Source organism: Nylanderia fulva, unplaced genomic scaffold, assembly GCF_048542155.1.
Source record: "Nylanderia fulva isolate GAGA-0341 unplaced genomic scaffold, ASM4854215v1 Scaffold968, whole genome shotgun sequence".
Lineage (NCBI taxonomy): Eukaryota > Metazoa > Arthropoda > Insecta > Hymenoptera > Formicidae > Nylanderia > Nylanderia fulva.
Genome location: NW_028191099.1, coordinates 19,703 through 31,822, shown reverse-complemented (window position 1 = coordinate 31,822; position 12,120 = coordinate 19,703).

The window sequence follows — 12,120 nt, the reverse complement described above, 5'->3', positions numbered from 1 at the left end:
TGATCTTTTTCCGGAGGCCTCAATTTTTTCTTCAATTACGAAAGAATTGTCACAAGAATTCCTGTCACTTTTTTGTCGCATACGACGCATTTTCTGTGCCACAGAAAAACGCTTCACCGACGTTGTTTTCCTATTATTAATATATTTTGGCATAATAAATATATATATATATATATATATATATACATATATAAATGTATATATATATATATATATATATATATATATATATATATATAAAAATTAATTAATGAGAGGCTCGTATAAATTAAACAAAATTAAACAATCATATATAGTAGGCCAACTAAACGAGCAAATAAATAAGATGTAAAAATTTTTTTATTAATAGTTAAATCATTAAATTAACATTCCGTTACAGAATCGATATAAATTGTAAACGTTTCGACTGCACTACAGTCTTTATCAATACATAAAAATTAAATATTAAAATATAAAGTTAGATGTTAAAAATACAAAGTTAGTTAAATATTAAAATATAAAATTGAAACGATTCTTCGCTGTTGACCAATAGATATGCAAGGCGATTGGTCTGAGATGCCAAGTTATGCGACATTTGAGCATGCTACGGATATAATACGCGAATTAAATCAATGTCAGAAAAAATTAAAAAATCTTTCAACTTACATTATCGTTTTAACAAGTCCTTTTCCCCGATATTTCAAGTGTGTGTTGCGAAGTCTGAATACCAAATGTCAAAATAGAGAGCGTGATGTATTTATTTATTACCAATGTTTTTTCTAAATTATGATTCAGCAAATTTTTTAAGTATGTCAAAATAACTACTGTCTAACAATTCGGTGTCTGTATTTAAATTAATTCCATTTTTCTGTTCTTTAATGTGGATCATTTCAGATATTAGTCTTTTATGGTAATTCTTTTCATGATCCATAATTTTAATATTGTCCCAGTCAAATGTATGTTGTTCGTTTAGAATGTGTTCCGTGATAACCGAATGTCTAGCAGAGTCCAATTTAATATTATTTTTATGTTCTTTAAGTCTCGTTCCTAACTGTCTTTTTGTCTGTCCGACATATGTGGCGTCACAATCGTTGCAATTCAATTTGTAAATAACGTTAGAATTCGTGGGGCAATTATTTTTGTCCTTTTGAACTCTTATGAAGTCATTTAATTTTTTAATGCAACGATATCCTACCATTACGTCAGGTCTTCTTATTGCTGAAGCAACTTTCTGAGATATTGATTCTATATATGGTATGACAAAATATTTAATGTTAGTATTAGTATTATTAGTATCTGTTATATTGTTATTATTAGGCTTGTTAAATTTCTTAGTTGAGAGATTTTTTAATCTGCGTTTTATTTCTGTGAAAATTAGATCAAGAGGATAACCGTTGGATAGAAAAATGTTAATAGCTTTCTCTATATTTTTTTTGTGAAATTGCGGATGTGATAGTAATAAAGCTCTATCTACCAAGTTATAAATTGTTCCTATTTTATGACAAGTCGGATGATTTGAAAAAAATGAAAGTAATCTACCTGAGAATGTCTTTTTGTGATACCAATCTAAATAAATTTTGTTATCTATTACTTTGATCATTATGTCTAAAAAGCTTATACAACGATTATCCTCCTTTTCCAATGTAAATTGTAGTCTATCGTTATAATTGTTGAATTCGTTCAAAACATATGTAATATTATCAGCGGAAGTGCATAAAATAATGTCGTCTACATAACGGAAATAGAAAGTCATTTCGCAATTTAAATTACTAATTACTAATGTTTCCAAGTCCTGCCAGTCCATTGTTTAATTTTGTTTAATTTATACGAGCCTCTCATTAATTAATTTTAATAAACGCTGGCCTTATAATGCGTGTGACTAATTACCCGTTTAAATACCATCGTTTTAATTCTAGTTTTATTTATAACTATTTTGGTCTAGAAACGTTAAAACATTTTAAATCTTGGCTAAATTTTAATTATGCGATAATTAAGGCAATGTCGAAGTTGAAATTTTTAAGGGAATGTAAGAGATATTGTTTGTTTCCCAACCATTTGCGTAATTTCTGTAATAATAAATTTGTTTTCTACCACTATAAATCAAAAAATAGGATGCGTGGTTTGTTGCATAATATCAAAACTGAAATTCTTAACATAGAGATATTTGATTTATATAGAACTTTAAACTCACTTAATAAAAAACGGTCAAGACAATTCCAAATTCTCCAAAATCTTTTACCATCTTATATCTGGCAGGAGATTTTAAATCACCATTGCAACTCCTTTTCTTTGTTTAACCAAAAATTATATCTCATACATAAGAAAAAATTCCTATGGCTACGTAAATCGCATGAAACAGAGTACATTAAAAATATTGATCCTATCGAATTAAAAACAACATCTTCGACAAATATTGTTGATAACACTGTTTCTGCCAACAGTTTTCGTTATGCTACACATAACCCTTTACAACAAACTAACCAGAAATGGTTTATTAATTTAACTGATAAAAAAATTCCCCCCAATGTAACCAATCTATTACAATTGGGAGGTGAATTTAGTCTCCCAGTTAACTTAAATAAAAAAGTAGCTATACACGAATTCATCAAAGATATAGAAAGCAATTCTAACGGGATCAGAAATCTTACTTCGATTCGTAATGCTGCCATTCCACAATTTTCATTATTTTTAAACAATAACGACAAAAAAACGGACATACAAGAAAAATTATTTCACATGCATAAAGACACAATTAAATTCTGCAATCAAAATCCTAATATTTTATTTACCAGAGCAGATAAAGGCAGCATTACAGTCGCACTAGAAAAAGAATTTTATATAAAAAAAGTTGAGAGTCTCCTAGAAGACGATTCTACGTATACCATAGTTAAAAACAATCCATCAACAAAAATAGAAAAAGACCTCAATATTTGTTTAAAAAAATGGTTGAAAAAAGACTTCATCAACAAAAAAGAATATTATTATTTATTTTCAAGCGACTCTCTTCTTCCTAAAGCTTATGGGCTCCCCAAGATCCACAAGGAAAATATTCCTTTTAGATTAATAGTTTCCTCAATAAATACTTCTCTATATAATATTGCTTCTTTCTTTCATAAAATTTTAAAAGATAGCCTTCCTAGAGCGGACAATTTTGTAAATAACAGTTTTGATATATGCAACATTCTATCAGGGAAAACAATACAAGATACCGACATAATAGCTTCATTGGACGTTGTTTCATTATTTACTAATGTTTCCGTAGATCTTGCATTAAACGGTATCAATAATAGATGGCATTTTATAGAGTCACACACAAAGATTCCCAAAAATGAATTCATAGGTATGATAAAATTTATATTAACTCCTACATTTTTCACTTTTAATAACATAACTTACAAACAAATTTATGGGACTCCTATGGGTTCCCCACTTTCTCCGATCATTGCCGATATAGTCATGCAGGACTTGGAAACATTAGTAATTAGTAATTTAAATTGCGAAATGACTTTCTATTTCCGTTATGTAGACGACATTATTTTATGCACTTCCGCTGACAATATTACATATGTTTTGAACGAATTCAACAATTATAACGATAGACTACAATTTACATTGGAAAAGGAGGATAATCGTTGTATAAGCTTTTTAGACATAATGATCAAAGTAATAGATAACAAAATTTATTTAGATTGGTATCACAAAAAGACATTCTCAGGTAGATTACTTTCATTTTTTTCAAATCATCCGACTTGTCATAAAATAGGAACAATTTATAACTTGGTAGATAGAGCTTTATTACTATCACATCCGCAATTTCACAAAAAAAATATAGAGAAAGCTATTAACATTTTGCTATCCAACGGTTATCCTCTTGATCTAATTTTCACAGAAATAAAACGCAGATTAAAAAATCTCTCAACTAAGAAATTTAACAAGCCTAATAATAACAATATAACAGATACTAATAATATTAATACTAACATTAAATATTTTGTCATACCATATATAGAATCAATATCTGAGAAAGTTGCTTCAGCAATAAGAAGACCTGACGTAGTGGTAGGATATCGTTGCATTAAAAAATTAAATGACTTCATAAGAGTTCAAAAGGACAAAAATAATTGCCCCACGAATTCTAACGTTATTTACAAATTGAATTGCAACGATTGTGACGCCACATATGTCGGACAGACAAAAAGACAGTTAGGAACGAGACTTAAAGAACATAAAAATAATATTAAATTAGACTCTGCTAGACATTCGGTTATCACGGAACACATTCTAAACGAACAACATACATTTGACTGGGACAATATTAAAATTATGGATCATGAAAAGAATTACCATAAAAGACTAATATCTGAAATGATCCACATTAAAGAACAGAAAAATGGAATTAATTTAAATACAGACACCGAATTGTTAGACAGTAGTTATTTTGACATACTTAAAAAATTTGCTGAATCATAATTTAGAAAAAACATTGGTAATAAATAAATACATCACGCTCTCTATTTTGACATTTGGTATTCAGACTTCGCAACACACACTTGAAATATCGGGGAAAAGGACTTGTTAAAACGATAATGTAAGTTGAAAGATTTTTTAATTTTTTCTGACATTGATTTAATTCGCGTATTATATCCGTAGCATGCTCAAATGTCGCATAACTTGGCATCTCAGACCAATCGCCTTGCATATCTATTGGTCAACAGCGAAGAATCGTTTCAATTTTATATTTTAATATTTAACTAACTTTGTATTTTTAACATCTAACTTTATATTTTAATATTTAATTTTTATGTATTGATAAAGACTGTAGTGCAGTCGAAACGTTTACAATTTATATCGATTCTGTAACGGAATGTTAATTTAATGATTTAACTATTAATAAAAAAATTTTTACATCTTATTTATTTGCTCGTTTAGTTGGCCTACTATATATGATTGTTTAATTTTATATATATATATATATTGTTACGTCCGCGACCACCCTTCGGATTATCTCAAAGAAATGTCGCGCGCACTCAAACTCTCACACGCCGGAAATGAATACACTCGCGTAGTAAAGCAATAAACTTTAATATTAGAAGCCAATAAACCGTAACGATACAATATAATATTACGTGCATTGATCTTAATGCAAATATATCCGCCGATCAGCTGTCAGAGGATACGTCCTCACCGCACGACAGCTAGACCAGTACAAAACGCATCGATTGACATAAACAGCTTCTTAGCGACGATAGAAGATCCTGATAGAAGACCCTGATAGAAGATCGTAATAGAAAATCCTGACGATCGTATAATACAGGGACGTATCGTCAAACGGGCGGGACACGGACATAACACTTGCCCCCTCCTCCTCAAAATTGTCGTCCCGACAATTAATTCAATAGGACAGATCCAGAACAATTCCTTATAGGAACCTCGCCGAATTACAGTCCCCGATGTGACTCCATGTTCTCCCCGAACTGCTGTTCCAGGTACAACGAACTGCACACCATCTTGGGTCCAATCGACTTCACTGATTCCAGGAATTTTCCTCAAAGTCCCAAAAATTCTTCAGGCAAGAGAGGGGTAACATTCCGTGGACCCAACGCCCTTTTAAAGGACTCCTCAAGCCTCTGCCTCGGCATTTGTCCAAAGCCCTCGGGAAAAACCACGGATCAAAATAACCACGGGGTGAAGCAGTCTTCGTCCCTTTTGTGAGATAGTCTTCATCCATTTTATCTCTTTCATCTTCATCAGGTCCTTTTTCTTTTTGTTGCCGAATAAGATTTTCCTGAAAAACAAATCTTACGGCAGAAAAATTGAAGAATACACAATTTTATTAAAAGTACAAGTAATCTATCGTTGGTTCCGATTCTAATGCAAGTTTTGACTATAAAAAGGAGCTAATCTATCCGAATGCACAATTTTACATTTGTGCTTATTTGACCTTATGATTCCAAAAACCACATCGCTAAGCTTTTTGATTATTTTATAAGGCCCCTCCCAATTACTTTGTAATTTAGGAGATTCGCCTTTTATTCTATGAGGATTATAAAACCATACTTCTTGACCAATATTAAAATTAATCTTCCTAGCTCTACGATCATGTCGTATTTTAGAACGAAGAGATTGAAGATTCAAACGCTGACTAGCACTTCTGTGAATATTGTCCAACTTTTCCCTCAATCTGTGTACATATTTTTCGGAAGAATTATTTTTTTTATCTACTGGAGGACTCCCTCGTAATAAATCCAAAGGTAGTCTTAAGTCTCGTGCGAAATACAATTCAGCAGGGGAAGCACCCGTAGCTTCATGTTTCGAAGAACGATATGCCAACAAGTACATATGAATCCAGTCATCCCAATCCTTCTGATCTTCTGAAACAAATTTAGCCAAGTAATTAAGAATCGTTTGGTGATGACGTTCTACCTGCCCATCTGACTGAGGATGTAGAGCAGTAGTCCTCGTCTTCCTAATCCCTAAAAGATGTGTTACCTCTTGAAAAATTTTAGATTCAAAATTTTCACCTTGATCGGTATGCACTTCCAACGGAACTCCATGTCGAGAAACAAATTGTTTCACAAAAACATCAGCTACCGTTTTTACTTTAATATTTTTTAAAGCAAATGCCTCTACCCACTTGGTAAAACAATCAATTATTACTAACAAATATCGATTTCCAGCTGTGGTAGTCGGAAGAGGGCCAAGTATATCCATTTGTACCCTCTCAAATGGAAATCCAGCATCAAATACTTGAAGAGGTGACTTCCCTTTTCCTGATGGACCTCTCCTTGCTACACAAACCTTACAGGAATGGCACCAATCCTCCACATCATTCTTACATGTGGCCCAATAAAAACGCTTTCGGATCTTCTCTAACGTCTTATTTACACCAAAATGGCAACCAGACGCAGAATTATGAGCCTCCTCCAAAACTTGATTGATGAAGTTCTTAGGAACAATAATCTGGAAAATTTCTGATTTAAGGTTAGGGGATTCCCATCTTTTATATAAAATTCCATCTCTAATAACCAAAGCATCCCAGTAGGACCAATAAACTTTCGCAGAAATATCTCTATTAATTTCTTGTAAATCAGGACGTCTATTAATTTTTTTCCCTTGAAGGAACATTGAAATAATAGGATCTTCTAATTGTTTATTCCGCCATTTCTCTGAACTATTTTCTCCAAGAATAATTCTAGCAACAGAATTTTCTTTCAATTCTACTTTGGCACAATAAACACAACCGAGTTCTGAACTAGGGCGTCCTGACAAACCATCAGCATTCTGATGCAGTCGTCCTTTTCGATAAATTATTTCAAACTCGTACTGTTGCAATCTCTCTAGCCATCGAGCTAATTGTCCTTCTAAATCTTTGAATGACAAAAGCCATCTCAAAGAAATATGATCCGTTCGAATTTGGAATTTCCTTCCATATAGATAATGATGAAAATACTTCATTGATGCCACAATTGCTAATAATTCCCTTCGTGTAATGCAATAATTCCTTTCTGCTTTATTCAAGACTCGACTGAAATAAGCAATGACTTTTTTTGAACCATTCTGAATTTGCGATAATACCGCTTCTATCCCATGATTCGAAGCATCCGTATCCAAAATGAATTGTCCGTGTTCCTTCGGAAAAGATAAAATTGGCGAAGAAACTAATCTCTCTTTCAATTCATTGAATGCCTCTTCACAAGATGAATTCCATTCAAATTTCACTTGATTTTCTGTAAGAACGAATAACGGTTTAGCTATCAAAGAGAAGCCTTTAATAAATTTCCTATAATAGGAACAAAATCTTAGAAAACTTCGAATTTGTTTCCTATTCTGAGGAACAGGCCAATTTCTGACGGCAGAAATCTTCTCAGGATCCGTCGTAATTCCATGTTCAGAGATAACATGACCAAGATATTTTACTTCTCTTCCAAAAAGCGAACACTTCTTAGGGTTCAATTTCAAATTTGCTGAGCGAAAGCGAAGAAAGACTTTCCTCAAATTTTCCATCATCCCCTCGAATGTTTCACTGAAAACAATCACATCGTCAAGATAAACTAAACAGATCTTCGATAAAACATCTTGAAGAACTTTCACCATCAACCGTTCAAAAGAAGCGGGGGCATTGCAAAGTCCAAATGGCATGACAGTAAATTGCCACAATCCATTTCCCATAGAGAAAGCCGTCTTCTCCTTGTCTTTGGAGTCCAGCTTTACTTGCCAATACCCGCTCTTCAGATCCAGAGTAGAGAACCAAGAATTTCCTGAAAGTTGATCCAAAATATCTTCAATTCGAGGCAATGGATATGAATTTTTCACCGTGACAGAATTCAGCTTCCTATAGTCGACGCAAAATCTTAATGATCCATCTTTTTTCTTTACCATTACGACAGGAGAGACCCACGGACTTTTAGATTCTTCAATAACTCTCTGAGACTTCATTTCTTTAATGATTTTATTGACTTCCTCTCTTAAATGAATCGGAACTCTACGTGGAGCTTGTTTAATCGGCCTAGAATCCGTAACCTTAATATCGTGTTTTAAAATTCCACAGTTCCCTGCAATCAAATCCTGAGAAAATACATCCCGAAATTCTAATAAGAAATTGGCAAAAATATCTTTTTGAGAAAAATTTAAATTTTTAGAATTTTCCCCAAAAAATGTCTCAAGAAAATCAGGGACTTTTCCTTTAATAATTCGAAAACAAGAAAATTCATTTCTATTATTCTCTTCAATATTTCCAAATTGGGATTCAAAAACTTTTTCTAGATTTATTTTTTCAAGAAAATCTATCCCAAGAATGCAATCATCAGAAATGTTAGCAACAATTATAGGAATCTCTACTTCATGCTTTCCTAATTCACAATCAAAACGTTAACTTTATATTTAACTTCAATTAATTCCCCTATAGGATATTTAAGATAACAATTGTTTATTTCCAAATATTCTTTCGATTCTTTCAAAAATCTCTCACTAAGAATAGAAACATCGGAATCCGTATCTATTTTAAATCGACAAATCTTTCCGTCCAAATTTCTTTTATAATAAAAATTATTTCTAGCTCTACTTATTCTAGCACATTGTAAAACATTTGGGGCTATCACGCAATTAGCCGAACCTGCCCCGCGAAGTTCGACTAAACCTTGTTTTCCGTAAATGACGGACATTCAGAACGGAAGTGCCCCTCAGCGCCGCAATGCCAACATTCCTTTTTCGCCTTCGGACCGTTCCTTTGAAAATATTTATTATTATATGACTTCTTTTTTTCGTTATGTTTCTCTTTTGTTTCTTCGTTTTTCTCTTTGTTCTCAAATTTATTAAATTTATTAAATTTATTATATTTATTATATTTGTTATATTTTTCAAAATTTTGGTTTGGGAAATTTTTATTTTTTTGAAAACTATTTTCTTGAATAACTTTTACTGCCATTGCTCTCTCTATGGCAGATTTTAATGAAATAACGCTTTCTAATTGAAGAGTTCTCTTCAAAAAGCCGTCGGATATTGTAGTAATAAATTGTGCACAAGCAATTTTATCTCTAACTTCGTGAGAACACTCAGGATAGGCTAATCGCGACAATCTGTCTAAATCTGCGCCAAGAGAAGCCAAATCTTCCGAACTCTTTTGTCTACGATTCGTAAATTGCGCGTAATAAGACTGAGCCAAATGCCCTTCACCGAAACGTAATTCTAATTTTGACTTTAAATCCGCGAACTCTAAATTTTCAATCTCCGAAATTCCATCCAAAACGGTCCGCGCTTTCCCTCTTAAACAAGCGGCAAGAGCCAAGGTCTTTTGAAACGAATTCCAACCATTAGCTTGCGCTATAAAATCGAACTGGGCAATAAATTCGCGCAAGGGTACACTCCCGTCAAAATTCTCGGGTTTGAGCTTATATCCGAGCTCAAAATTATTGTGTAAAACATTGTTCGATTCGCTATTTCTACGTGTGGTGTTGTTCGGAATTCTATTATGTATGTGACTTAGCTGGTTATTTTCCGATGAAACGAGTCTTTCCTGTAATCGGTGCAGTTCCTCGTCCCGCTGTTGCAGCATCGTCAAAAATTGAGCCTGCTGTTGTGAGCGTTCTTCTCGCAATTCTCTAATTTGTTCCAACGCCTCCTGTAAAGCGTCCACGCGCTCGGAAGTTTTCTCGCTGTTAATCGCTCGAAGTGGAGTCGACTGTTGTTCTTCGCCGATCATTGCTCGTGACGAAGCTTGCGAACGAGTAATTCTCGGAGAATGCACCAAAGACATCGTAACCTTTTCACCGCACACACACACAAAATATTTGTCTTTTTCACTACGGCTCGTGGCTCGTGTTACGTCCGAACTATCCCGGACGAGCCCCCAAAATGTTATGTCCGCGACCACCCTTCGGATTATCTCAAAGAAATGTCGCGCGCACTCAAACTCTCACACGCCGAAAATGAATACACTCGCGTAGTAAAGCAATAAACTTTAATATTAGAAGCCAATAATAAACCGTAACGATACAATATAATATTACGTGCATTGATCTTAATGCAAATATATCCGCCGATCAGCTGTCAGAGGATACGTCCTCACCGCACGACAGCTAGACCAGAACAAAACGCATCGATCGACATAAACAGCTTCTTAGCGACGATAGAAGATCCTGATAGAAGACCCTGATAGAAGATCCTAATAGAAAATCCTGACGATCGTATAATACAGGGACGTATCGTCAAACGGGCGGGACACGGACATAACAATATATATATATATATATATATTCAGCATTGCCGACAGCACCAGGTTGATATCCCCGCACAGGGCCCAGGACTTATAATTTTGCAATTTTTTTGAATAAAATAATTTATTCATGAAACTAATAAGATTATAACAAGAATATAATAAGAATATTTTTAAATTGATCAATGTATTTGTTTAATTTATCATCATCAAAGAGGAAAGAAGGAAAATTTCCGATTACGCTTATTTGTCAATCATAATTGAAAATATTCAAAACATCATATGATTTTGTTTTGTAATTGTCAATCTAATCTTTGATTGAATTTGCTCGATAAGAAAATTAGTTATATTTCACAATTTTACATTATAAATGTTGATAAAAATTCAAGTTGTGAACTTTGACTTTGGAATCGAGCAAATTCAATCAAAGATAGTATCGACAATTTATCATTTGATCGAATATCTGATTGATAAGAAATAAACATAATCGGAGATTTTCCTTTTCTTCTCCTTTGATGACGCGATAAATTGAACCAATATATTGATCAATTTAAAAAAATTATTTATTAGTTATATATATTCTTATAGTTATATTAGTTATATATTCTTATTAGTTTGATGAATAATTATTTTATTCATAAAATAAATTGCAAAAATAAAATGTTGGGTTTTTTGTGCGTCAACACATAATTACTTTATTTCTTAGTAAATACAATGATAATAATAAAAAATAAACGTTTCGGCTGTTACCTCAGCCTTCTTCAGTAAATATAAAAAATTCTTTTAAATAAAATTATGACATATTACGCATTAGAGTCTATTTTTTAATGAAAATAGATTTGGTTTGATGAGTCATTAAATTTATATTGGGTTACGCTTATATCATTTATTAAAATAGATATTGTTTCTAATCGGCTAACCATTTTTTAACTGAGATGGTAAACTTTTTAATTATGTCAAAAAACATGCAAACGAGCTCACTGTTGTTAGTAGAACAAGTTGACAGTCCATTCCACGTCATCAATCCTTTTGAACATTATTAGTTGAAAATATCGTCAGAACCGCTTGATATGAGAATTGAAACAATTAGATGTTATCCAGCATCAAAAAGTTAGTCCCCATCATCAAGCATATTTCCAAGTAAGTTCATCATTGTAGTGTATTTTACCGTGTTTGTCTAAGTATATTTTATTTTTTTGGTATATTAATTTATATTAATAAGTTATTTTTTATATGAAAGATCTTGATTATGATTATAATTGCTTACTTAAAATTGATGAGTAGTCAAGATTCCGCCAAGTCAATGTGTTCATTATACAGAGTCACAATATGATGTGTCGAATTCAAACCGTGACTCCTATTATTATTACTATTTATTTATAAGACAATTCTTCTAGAATGTCAAAATATGACTCGTCAAGCATATCGGT